Raw genomic sequence first — 14,032 nt, forward strand, 5'->3', positions numbered from 1 at the left:
CAGCAGTGATTTATTTCGAGACGTTCTTTTCTTTTCTTTTTCTGCACTGCCCATGTGGGACAAAACCTACAACACTTATGAGTCATAACTGATTTGTACTTCCAGACAGCACCTACCACATTTCATACATGGTGGATAGTTCAGAAAGCTCTCCCGAGTCATTAAATATAGCAGGAAACTGATCTTTTCGCCCCCAGAGTGGCGTTTACTGTGAACTTTCTCCAGGATGTGCAGCACAGCCAGACAAGTAAAATTAAAAGAGGGAGGGAGTGAAAAGTTCATCTTGTCACAAAATATATTGAGAAAAGGCAGTGCTGAGACGTTACTGACATCTTTATAGGATGCAGTGTAGTTTCTTGTTAATTCTCATCACTTAAATGTGGAACAGCTGTCTGGAACAGTTGAGTGCCCAGTTGGCTGGATGCAGAGTGGTCCGTGGTGTATCAAATATGCTTTAGGCTACATAATAATGAGACTCTGGGAACCAACAGTGGATGAAGCCACACATGAAACCTTCATAACACTAAACTGATAATTTGTTGATCATAATGAGTTATTTCTAATAACACAGTGCAACAATTTGCACGTACACTTTTAATTGTAATTTCATAAGTCTAATGACTCTATGACACTAACAGTGAGGTATATTGAAGGCCTGATGTGATTGATGTGAGGAAATAACATATATTGATTAATAGGCAGTGAAATAAATGTGTTAAATGTGCCCCCCTCTGTGAAACATTGCCAAAGGGCTCTTTCATTTATTTGGATGATGACTATACAAGCAACCTTGAGGGGCAAGTCCACCATGTTGATTGATAGTTCCAGAGACTTCGACTAAAGCCACCAAGTCAGACCAAAGACTGTAAAATAAAAAATTGTATCCAGTTGCAGTAGGGCAGTAGAACAAGCTGAAAACACAACACTGACCTGTTTTCACCCGATACTGATGTTATGGCAATGGTGTTAGCAAGCTAAAACAAAAGCGTCTTGGCTTCATGCAAATAGAGATGATGTATATACAGTCTATGGATATATCCAAAGTTCCAAACTTAATCTCCTTTAACTCCGTCTATGGTCTCCACCAGCTCCTGAGATAAAAATCTAACCTTTTTTTCCTCTTTTGCTGCTTTATGCTCACCAGCTAGTCTTTAACTTTGACCATCTGCCCTTTGGTGCTGGGAAGGTAGTGTACAGTGGGCTTATCAGAGGTTTTCTGCAGCAAACAGCTGCTTGCTACAGCTGGAAACAAGGTCTCAGAGTGGACTGAGAGCGAGAGTGGTAGTCTCAGTCTCAGTAAACACACTGAAAGCATCTACTTTCACAGCTAAACTGGATGGTTATTGTCTCAAAGTTTGTCACAAGCAACCTCTTTAAACATTAAGCATGACATGACGACTGACTGGAGAAATCCCTTCTGAATAATTCTTCTAAATAAGAAATCCTTTTTTCCTACGGGTGCACAATATAATGTAATGTAATATAATAGTACTATGTGTTATTCAGGTAATGAAATTATAGGTGAGAAACAGAGCTGCTAATACAGAGCCAAATTTTATTCATTAACTTAACAGGCACAGCATACAGACTACTGACATGAGAGCCAGTTTCAAAGAGGAAAAAAAAAAAATTAATTCTATGCAAAAACTAAAGTATGGACTTCTTTTTAACATGCAAAAATGTGAAATTACCACGTTATCGTATCGGTATCGCCTATAAGGAGTAGGTAAAAAATCCATATTTTGTATCCTTTATTTTTACATAATTGTCATCTCTATTCCTCAGAAGACAAACATTTGTATGCTTTATTCAAGCTGTCTCACTAAATTTATTGTAATGAACAAAGTTCTTTGTTTGCATAGCAGTGTAAACCATCTAAGAACCTCACTGTGTGGGAAAAGAAAGTGTAACGCTGCCTTCCTGCTCCCTAGGTTTCCTTTTTTCGTGTTCTGCTCAAACACCAGCCACAGGCAAAGCAGCAGCTCCTGTTTGTTTTCTTTGATTGTGTGAGCTAGCATGGCAAAGCCCCCCTCTGTATGTACCAAAAAGTTTTTTGCAACACAGGGTAAATGTTTAGTGTCTATGCCAAGATTAAACACTCTGAACCGCTGTTTCTTCAAAGACAACTTCTTGAGTACGAGTCATAAAAAACTCAGTTGTAATATCCCTTGTGGAGAACACGAGGTATTTAACACAAGGTTGGTACAAGGTCAACTTAAAAATCATAAATTACTTAAAGCAACTCCTCAGGGGCCACATTGAGAACCTGTTGTGTTGTGTTTGTGATTCACTTCTTTGATTAAATAAAAGACCAAGAAAGCATTCCTCAGTTATACTGGGCTGACACCAAACAATTTCGACAGTCCCAGACTAAAAACTGAAAGTCTTTAGTAAATCTAGGGGTTTTACTGGAGTCACAGCACTCCTGTCGCCTCCATTGTTAAGTGTAAGGTAGTAATCTGCACTGTTTCATATCAGTCTTTTCCTAATCTAGGGTTTGCAATCATATCAACATGTTTGATATTATTGGTTGGTGGTGGAACGAGCTCCCCGCCGACATCAGGACCTCAGACAGCCTGTACATCTTCCGCTGCAGGCTGAAGACCTACCTCTTCCAACAATACCTCGGTTAAATCATGGTCACCTAACATATAAATATATATTTTTTAAAAATGCTCTTCCTCTTTTCTCTTCTTCTCTTCTTTAACATATAGCACTCCTGTAGTGATGACAGTTGGCTAAGGGTTAAAGTTAGGTACTTACTTGATTCCTGTGGTCTAAGACTAGTACCCTCAGGTTGAATGCACTTATTGTAAGTCGCTTTGGACAAAAGCGTCAGCTAAATGACATGTAATGTAATGTAATGTAATGTGTTTGATATTATCTCAAGTCGCAGTGAAGTAACACAATTTACAACCAATAGATAAGCGGGGGAAAGGTCCCCGGTTCCAGACCAGCCTGTAAAACCACTTCCACAGGAAAAAGGAACATCACAATAATGCTATAGCTCAGTCCTCAATCAAAATATAGTGATGTCATATATTTACGGCCACAATTGGGATTGTTGTGCATGCTGTTTCTTAGTAAAGAGAACAGTAAGAAAACACAGTTAAAATCTATAAATAAATGTATACATAAGAGTCTTTTCCAAATCTTTTCAAAGTCTTCTGATGCATAGGTAGCATTAGTGGTGTTGTATTTGTTGCTGTTCGGCAGTATTTCTGAATGCATGTCAACAAAATTTTCAGACGTGTGGTCAAGACTGTTATATAAAAAAAATATTAAAACTTTTATTATGCTCCCAGTGCTGCTTGGGTACTCTGCACTTTTTGTACTGTGTCTTTTGTGCTTCCGTCTTAGTCATAATCACAGGACTGAGGGTCCTTTCAGGTACCATCACTATATTAAGGATCTGGGCTGGAAGCGAGGTGCACCTTATGAATAATCAGGAAGGGAGTTTATATAATCATTCACTGTATCTTCTTTTTTTCTGTAGTGCTTTGAAGCAGACAGGAAAAACTACTTTTTTGCAAGCCTTTTTGTGCTGATAATGATGCCATTGCTGCGTGTAAACACTTAAAAACACTGGACTAGATTCTATAAGTGGTTATGTTAATCAGGGTGCACAAAACTGAGCAGTGGGCACATTTTTTGTGCATATTTTTATGCATTCATTCTTTAAATTGCTGGTCAGAAGTATGCACGGGTGATCTGTGACCAGGGCTGATTTGATTGTCACTCCCCAGGATTTAATCTTCATTCTTCATTATCACCTCTATTTCTAACACATTCCTGCACTTGTCAGTGAGAATAACACGCACCATCACAATCGCCTTCATTGATGCTCTCAGCTCCAGCGGAGGTTTCTTTGACTATGGAGCCTGTTGAGCCTCGAGGCAGTGTTAATATTGCACGTAGAGAAACCTAGCAGCATTTGATTCTTTTATGGAAAAAAGTTTTTATCAAAACAGTTTTCCTCTCTTTACTGCTACCTTGATAGTTCTGCTTTGATTTTTTGAGTTCGTGCAAAGTTCCTGGTGCAGTGGAGAACAATATGAGCCTCAAGTTAAATGATAATATCACATTTAATTCGCCACTAAGTTCCCACTGAGACTGAAAATTTTGTCTTATTGGGACACGTCTGCTTTCTGTACTCAAAACTAGTCAGAATTAAACATGGAGGTTTTATCCACAATATATCTAGAAACAAACTCAGAAAAACCTCAGTTCTTTTATCAAGGCTGAAAACTTTCCTATTAGTTCTTGCACTGAAATTTTATTCTTGTATTTTGTACCTATTTTCTTCTATTTTAGTTTTTTTCCCCCTCTTTCTCTTGGCTCTTTAATTACTGTTTTTAATTGAATGTGAATGTCCTTTTATAATAGATGCTTTTAATGTTTTTTATGTAAAGTACTTTGATTTGCCTTGTTTCTAGAATGTGCTTAAAAATAAACTTGCCCATTTGTACAGTAACAAGAGAGAGGGTGTCCCTTTTTAGTGGCAAAGCTGTGAATAAAATAATTTCCTCTGAAGGTTTCTTTGAAAGCAAAGGTAGTATCATCAAATAATTATAGACATTAATTGTCAAGAAACACATATTCAAATCAAAGCAATTAAGCAAATGCTGATATTTATTATATCTATTTTCCAGCATGCACCTTAACCTGTAAATGCTATTAATTAAAAACAATGAAGTTCTGTTATTTACCTTAGAACATAGATGCTCAGAGGCAGCCTGTAGGCAAATAGTGTCCTCTCAGAAACATTTTGTGGCGGCTGAATGGGACATGAAATGCATGCAATATATTTTATTCTTCCGCAGTCTATTTCAATACTTTCACTGCAAGCATCCATCGAGGCAGGAATGACTGCTACTGCAACTCGAGACTGCATTTTTCATCCTAAATCAGCACTCTGTCATCAGAAGCACCCCTGCTTTAAACACTACAAAAACATGTTTAGAGTTCATGCCTTTTGGAAAGAACTTCGATGCAATAAAAGAGCTGAAATGTCACCAACAAATATAATTTGATGGGAATTAATCACCTTAATACGTGACCTTTTAAGGTATTCCACACAACAATCCAAGTCATTAAAGTTAATCACTTAATATTGAACCTTTTTTTTTTAAAGAAGGCATCAAGTTTAAGGTGGAATCTCTGACCACCTTAAATCTAAACAGATGTCTTAAGCTTCTTTTTACACAGATAACATTTTTACGATAGACAGTCACAAATATATACTTTGAGAACCAACAGGAGAAAAAAAAATTAATAGTGGTAATAATGTCAGTGGGACTCAGTTTTATCTGTGATTACTGCAATGAAAAATGGCAATGATAAGAGGGGCTAAGTGTGAATACAGCATATGCACTGAGTGAAATGAGGGAGAGGAAATATTATCACCAAAGGGTGATTTTTCTCATTCAATACCAGACAGCTAAAGATATCTCCTGCATAATAGAGCTCAGGGTGAATCCAGTAATGTAGCATGCATGGTTTTGAAATGCATATTTTTAGAGATTATAATTTTAAGTTAGATTCATGAGAAACTTTAAATTTAGCAGGAGCCTAATTTAGATCTATACTTGATGATTGTGACATACAAATGTGCATTTCAGTGCCCATTGACTGGTTTCACAATTCACCCGGCCCTTTTGGCTTGAATGTAGACCTCGAAGAATGCTTTGGTTACAATGACAGAGCATGGAGCGACTGTTCTTTTTGCTACAAAAGCCTGACCTTCACACCAGAAGACAGGAAGTTAATTTTACATCTCATTGAGAGTTCAGTTTTAGAGCTGTGCGGCTCCCCTGCAGACAGCTGTCATGGAAAACTGGGATCTTCATAGCAGGGTTTAATCTGTCTGACCTTCTGGCACAGAGAAATAGATTACCTACCACACCTCCAGAGCCTCTGCTCTAACTACCTGTGTCGCCTTATGCATACCAAAAAGGACATCAGACTGGCTGCTCATTAGCAGCTTTGTGTACATCGTTAGGGGGTATTTTGTATTTTATCAATATAAGAGACAATGGGGTCCATCTGTGTTCTTCAAAAACAAGTCCATTTGATTATTGGATGCGCTTGAGTGCATCTGAACAACTGCTTATCATATCAAAAATAAGCAGATCTGTTTTATGAAAAAGCAGCATGACTACATGGAGCATAGAGGTGTTTACTGTGTGGATTCAACTTCTGCCTTTTCACATATTTTATTAACAGAAAAGAGAGTTTTTCCTCTCCAAAGCTCAGCTGACATTTATTAATAAAACTGCCATCTTAAATTTACATAGGGACCAAATATTATTTCAGTGGATTATAACTAACAGCCTCTAAAAACAGATGTGAATAAACAACCAAATATGCTGTCTAAGGAGATGAAAAAAAAAGTCTATAATTGTGTAAAAAGAGCTATCACCTTCTGGACCCGGAATGACAAAAGACTATCAGCTCACTGCTCATTAACAGATGAATGAATGTTGAGGGGAAAAGGGAAAAACAAATGATGTGAATGAATAGCTTGGGAAACAACAGCTAATGCTTTGACTTTTTTTTTGTTCCCTGCCCGGCGTAGCTCGCAAATTCAACCTCGAGAGAACAACGGATGTGTCGTATTTTACCTTGAATTGGCTAGATTGAAAGATTCAGCAAGAAATAATGAGAAGTGATATGCCAAAGCTTTGCCGGAGATGAAAAGCCTGAGGGTATCATGAATGCTCTAAAAAGTGCAGAGTAGTCTCCAGATTGGATGAGCCTTATATTCACGGCAAGCATATAAAATCCAATTTATTTGACTGCTACCAGCCCCTGTGCTTTATTGGAAGGCTGACCCTGACTTGACCAAAGACAAACAAAGCTACAGTATGTAGTTCACCTCTTGCATCTAAATACAAAGGGGAATGGAACAAGCCATTACAGTTTTATTCCTCCTATATAGCAAAACTTGGTTTTTTATACCCCCTGTGTTTACCCTTTGCATGAGGCTGACATAATTCCTCAGGCTATTTTGCAGCCAAACAGAGAGAGATAGATCAGGGACATTGAAATACAACAACATGAATAAGTTTCCCAACTGGAGAGATCCCAGCGATTTTGTTACCAGCTTTGCTCTGTGGTCACAAATGTAGTTTTCACGTTGTTTTGACTCTGGCAAAAGCTTGAGTTCCTTTTTTCATTTCCCCACGGTTGACAACCCCGGGAAACCTCGGTGGGATGTTGAGGATAGAGGTGAACGTGTCAGTGTGAAATGAAATGCTCTCTATCTCCTGAGGGAGGTCCCTGCTCTATGTGGCCCGCCACTCAAGGAGAAATAACATTGCGCCGTACACGGATTTGTGAGGCAACCTGTGTGAAAACATGGACATTTGACTGTGAAGTGAAATCGCGTCAGTGTGCTGGGTAGAGATTGGTGAAAACCTGCTCAAGTGTAGTTAACTTAATCGTTCCATCTGTCTTTGTGTGCGATTGAATGCCAGATTAGATTACTAATCCCTGATTGCTGATAGTAGATGAGGCCTAATCCATGAAGAATGTGATTGAAGCATCCCGTGTGAACATATTTGTGGCGTTCAATGCTTGGCAAGGCTTCTGATGTCAAGCTCCACGAGAGGAAACGGTGAGATTTAATGTGGTTGTTAAATGATTGAAATCGTCGCTCCTGGTGATACAAATTTAAATAGGTTTCCTTTTTTCATCAGATATACCGAAGCCTTCCCCTCATGATACTTGGAATATTCAAGTTCAGAGCTTCAAGATATTTTTATTCACTGAGTCATTGAAGCTTCAAAGTCTGACTTGTCACATGGTCCAGTGTAACACCAACACTGCCAGGGGAAGGGATTCTGTTACTGACTTGCTGCTGCTACACCTTTCAAACATGCCATTATTGCACAAAACTTCTGTAGATTACAATGATTATAGTGGCAAACTTGACACTTGTAATGCAATCATTTTTGAAACAATGTGTCATGATTTCAGACACAGGCAGACAAAAACAGGTTTCTGACTTCTAGCCAATGGCAATCAATTTTGCCGGCTGATTCCGCTGACACATTTAATCAGCTGCAGTCAGCCAGTTAATTAAGTTAACATAATGTTCATAAGAAGTTGAAATCATTGTCTCTGGCTGACGTTCTGAATGTTTCAAAATTTAAAAAACCAGTCCCCTAAAGATGTCCCAGTCTGCAGGGCTTGAAATACCACGTGCATATAGTCCATGTAAAATCCGAGCCATGCATGTAATTCTTCATTATACACCGGAGTATGTAACTGTTCAGGACTGCCAACTCTAAAGCATTGCCCGTAATCTCAAACAACTGACACTTTTCACATGCTCTCACACCACCAAGTCCATTCTCCCACGCAATAAAAAACGTATTTATACAATAACGTCCGGCTGCAGCCTTTAGCACCTTACTCTGTGCCCCCTTTGGCCAGGGTTAGGGTGCTGGATGAGGGTGTCACGAGAGGTGGGCGCACTCCACTCCACTCCCACTCCAAACTAAATAGCAAGTTGGCCAAGACTAAAGTGCAGAGAAAGAAGACCAAAACACCAAGTGATGCAGTAAATGTTGGTGCATATTATTTAAATTATTACTTAAGTATGTCAAGCCTTGCTTTCTAGCTCTTCGACCACATTTTCCATTTCCCAGGCCCCTTCATTGCTAACCATCCACCCAAGGCTCTTCTGCATCACCTGACTGCCACACCCATCTGCTCACCTTTTTCAACTTCCTTTAGCTGCTCTGCCCTCTCATTTCCTCTCAGTTTATATAACAGCACTTTTAAACTCACTTTTCACCAGTTTCTTTAAGTGTTAATATTGCCTTCCTGCCTTGTGCAATTGCTTTCAAGTTTCTGCTAGCTGAACCTTAACCTGGACCTCTGCCTGCCTACCTGTAAAGCTTTCACTTTGACATTAAATCAACTGTTCCTGTCTGCCTCAGTTGAGTTTTTGGTCCAATCCTGTGTTTCCTGAATCATGACAAAATAGATCTTCAGTCTGCCCTTGATGGCTACATACAGACGGAAAAAAGACTAAGACTAAAAAAGCTAAAAGCTCCATGTCCCAGTCATTAACCAATATAGAAGGCATGGGTAAACAGGCACAACATTGTTATTATATTGGTATGTAGAGCCAGTTCAGGCGTGACTGATTCACTGAGGATTCATTAAGGTGCCTGTGTAGCTGCAGGTTTTTGTTTAAGCAGCAGTACACCTGACTCACCTCATTGGAACAAAAATCTGCAACCACATGGCCCTTTCATAGATCTGTTTGCCACCCCTGAGCTAGTTTGTCCAAGAAGCCTGCAATACTGTAAGGCAGCGGTGTCCAATTTATCCATGTGTGGATAAGTGTGGCTTCAGGTTTTCCTTCCAACCGAGCAGGAGCACACCTGACTCACTTCATTTAATCACCTGAACTGTCTTCACTCAGTTGAGAGGCAGTTCAGGTGATTAAATGAGGTGAGTCAGGTGTGCTCCTGCTCAGTTTAAATGAAAACATTGTTGATGAGTGTGGAGGGGAAGTCTGAGGGCCTCTGTTGGGTGCTTTGAAAATGGCATTGAGGGGCCAAGGGGAGTTGGAGAAATGTGAAGAAGAAATGTGGCTGAAGAGCAAGTCGAAGAGGCAGTGCAAGACTTAAAATATGTTTTTCTGTATACTCATACATTGGTTGGAACAATAGCCTGCAGCCATGTGGCCTTAAATGGATCCATTGGACACCCCTGCTATAAGATAATGAGTCTTTTTTTGCTTGGGAAGGTTCCTAACTGAGTGAAATGACCCAGAAATGTGGATGTGTCAGCCACGATAAGAGGTGGTCAAATTCTCTCAATATTAAGGTAAGACCCTGTTTCCTTTATCTTCTTTAGCATAATGTGATTTCACCTCTCTTGAAAGCAACACATCATTGGGCCATTTACAAAAACGTAAAAATCTGATTCATAAGATCTGACCAATTGAGATTGGTGTGACCAATTAATTCTCAATATGAACACCATTTCATTTTTGACTCAGCCTGGTAGCCTATATCCTTTTTTTTCCTTCCAATTCCAACCTTTGTAACACTTGGTAAAAGAGTATTATTAGCCGTGTTTCCATTAGGGTAAAAAGTGGCCGCTGGGAAAGTCTCAGGCCACGCCCTCTCAAATGCCCGCTCACTCTGCAAGTCTCCATTACAAAAAAATGCCCTAGAGGGATTACGAGACTCCGGAGGTGACGTCAGGTTTTTGTTCATCGCGTAATCGCTTAGCCACAGTTTCGACAGCATGCACAACAACTGTGGCCGCCGTTGCTAACTATGCCCAGCATCCGTCACTTATTGTAAACAAACCGGTATGGCTAACTGTGCACAGAGTGTCTGGTGCTTGTTGTAAACAAACGGAAATTGAGAAGTGAACACCTCCTGCAGCAGCACATACACACTTAACTGCTAGAGAGCTAACTGTGTAGCCTATGAGCACTGTGCTACTGTGCACCTCATTCCACGCGGACTGCACTATGAAAGGGCAGAATATAACACCCTAAGGTGAAAAGCCAGCACAGATCTTTCCAGCAATATAGCGGGATATTTGGGGGACTGTGCAATGAAAGGGGCTTATGTTTCTTGTCACTTGTGACTACTCGCTACTTCGACTGCTTTTAGAAATGGTGCATGTTGTTGTGACATCAAGTACTACGTCACATCCGACTCAGCGTTCCATCCAATCAGCAACAAGGCTTTTTCAGGAGAGAAAAATGGCCCTGTTCTTCTACAGAGCCAAAAAAAGTCTGGTGAAATGGCCACTATGAACACAGTCAAATTAGCGTCCTTTTGGCGATGGAGACCCACCTCATTCCAGGTAATCGACTATAGTGGAAACACACCTATTCATTTTATTTTTTTTTACAAAGGGTACAGGTTAAGTAACTAAGATGTGCTTCATCTTAGGAACATTGATGTTTCACCATGGAAGAACCACGTCAATAAAATCGGCTGCCACATAGTGTGGTTTAGGTGCACCGCGGGTATTTAACCGCAGCCCTAGCAAAGTAAAATCGTAGTTTAAGGGAGGCATTTATCTACTTATGTTCAAATAAAATGTGCTTTGTCTTATTTGGTATTAACTCATCCACAAAAAGACTAAAGCCTGAGTCATTCCCTAATTTGTAATGATATAAAGACCTGATGATTATGGTATTTTGTGAATGCCATACTAATTATATAATCACACTCAGCTTAGAGCTATCAGTATTCACATGCACAGCTCTCACAGTGGAGCCACACATTTGCCATTTCACAAATATCTTTTAAAGAGAGCCTTTCCAAAGTCATGCCTATGCATTTTTTAAATCAATCACCTGAAATTAACCTCTTAGTTAATCCTGAAATACATCTCTTCCATTAGTACTCAATTTCTAACTTAGTCCCTGCTTACCTTTTTAATTAAGAATGCTTTTCATTTATCAGTCAGTTAGTGAGATTAGATGCCTCAATATTCAAACATTTACAACATACAGAAACTCATTGTGTTGAAGGTTTCACACTGATGTTACTCTCTATTTTGACAACATTAAGGGCCCCAATTTCCTTCCTGAACTGGACATCTACAGTTTTGCAGTCCAACCACACACATTCCTGCTGAAATGGGGAGCGTCCTTATCTGAATACTCACGCTGCTTCTTGGTACCATTATTACGACTCTCTCTCCTTACCGTCAGCCTTTTTTGTTGCCTAAGGCAATTATATCTTTAATTGAACCTGTTCAGTGTTTAATTGGACACCTTTTCCTCTTCATATAACATTATTCGCAATTTAATAAATATTTTTGAACTCTTTCAGGCACATAAAGACACCCTCAAAATGACTCGACCACCTGCCTGGAAATGTGGCAGGAGCATAATCAAACCCCTCTGATGGGTTTGAAATAATGATAAAAAAATAGTTTTACGGAGGTAACTGTTGTTGCCAGTTTTAATGAGGACCAATTCTAAGGTTAGGACATTTCATGTCAATCAATTGGAGCTTGTTCTTTCTGCTGAGGAAAAAAAGCGCTTGGGGAAAGTTTCCTTTCAGAATTATTCTCTATGCTTAAATGTGCAACAATAATATGGAGCAACCTGGTCTGGAAAATAACGTAGAGATTATTGATTCTCTGTACTATAACTTTTCACAGAAAGGTCAGAAGTCAGCTCAGCTACCAAATAGCTGCTATGGAGGTGGGAAGGATTCATAGTCTTTAACCTGGAGCTTTTCTTGCCTCACTCACTCCAGCACCCTGCTGCTCCGAATTATGTGCCATCTCTTACTGAAATTGTGAAATCTCACTTTGACCTTTCCTCTCTTCATCTCCCTTCTCTGCTTCTTCTTTATGTTTCCCATCTTTTATTGGCAGCCTTAGCCTGAGTTTCTGACATGCTTAATTCACCCTTTTTTGTTTTTTTTGTATAAAAATGAGAAAGTGCAATCACTAGTCATTTTCCTGTATCTGTGTCTCATAAATGTGACCATTGTCCCGCCCCCTTAGGAGAGGAAGTGAACGTGGGCACGGTTTATAAATGATTATTTTGCCCCAGAGTCACTGAAATAAATATAAGACCCATTTCTCAGAAGCAACATGTCTTCCAAATTTCCCAACACTGAAAATTGGTTCTTTTTTTTTTTTTTAGACAGACGAATCAGGAAAAAAAGTACTTTGTTAAAAACCTGTCTCTGTCTCAGCAACACAGTGTCACAAGATCGTCAGAAAAGGTAGCGCCAAAGTTAAGTTGGAATTGCTAAAAGGCTACTGGCCGGTCCTTTTAAGTGAGCGTGCGTCTGAAATCTCCGCATTCGTAACTCCAGATCATTTCAATGATCAAGACAATATTTAATAAAATTCACCTTTGCTAACTAATTTTTGTAATGCTCAATATGGCTGTTAGCGCTGTTAACAACAAATGTTAGCAAATTAAAATCTAAATGCATCATGCTTGACATTCACAACACTTATAAACAAGGCGATTAGGATGGGGGAACGAGACGCATTTATCATTTCATTTATTTTATATAATTTTATATCACTAGCTCAGCTTTTAATGCATTATCATTTATACATAGTGCATCCCTGAGAGCAGCCAATCGCAACCAAATTAGTTAAACTCACCTGTATATCATAGGCTCCACCATAGCTTTTATACAGTCTATGATCACTAGTGTAAAACTCTGGTTAAAATGTTGAGTGTCACAACTTTAGCGAAATGACTCATTCCACTATCTAAATTTGACCAATTCAGTCTGTGACATTTGGAAAGTCTAGATGAGATGACAATTAAATTATCCCTAGGTTAGCGTATGCTGAAACCAGAAGTCTCTTCTTCTTTGGCTTTACACATCATGACTCTATGAGGAAGGTGTATTTAAATAAAGCCATTTGAACCGGTTATTGTTTTCCCCTGGTCTCTTACAGGCCTCTGACTAAAGCCTCCAGAAAAGTTCTCAACTGTTAACAATGACACAAACATCACCCTTTATTTAAAAAAAGGAAAAGGTTTATCTCTGTACTTCAGCTGGATTTGAGTGCTGAAAATTATACCAATAAGTGAAAACTGCAAATCACCAGCCAGTAAGTGTGCGAGCACACAAGTAAATAATTATATTTTGATTAGCTACAGTGATGTTATTACCCACATTAGTGTGTAGTTAATTAACTTTATGATTAAAGTAAAACAAAGCAATGGCAGCTTTGTTTCAAGCAAAAAAACCTTAATTTGACTGTCAGTAAAAATCAATGACCAAACAAAATTAAATTACAGATTAAATTGAGATAAGAGGAGAAAAATGGAAAATACATTGACTGTAGACTAAAGCAGCAAGAATAACTATGAGCAGCTTTTCATTTCAGTTTCTCCTTTTGGTCATCCCTTAACATGATGTTTTTATGTTCTAACCTGGAAATCTATAAAGTGCATAAAAACTAGATATGTATCCTCTTCATACAAGCTAGACTTGGTTACCCATGATGAATTATTCAGCAACTTCTTCCTCAAGATCAAGTTATGCTCCAGTGT

This window comes from Centropristis striata, chromosome 9 (genome assembly GCF_030273125.1).
Source record: "Centropristis striata isolate RG_2023a ecotype Rhode Island chromosome 9, C.striata_1.0, whole genome shotgun sequence".
NCBI lineage: Eukaryota > Metazoa > Chordata > Actinopteri > Perciformes > Serranidae > Centropristis > Centropristis striata.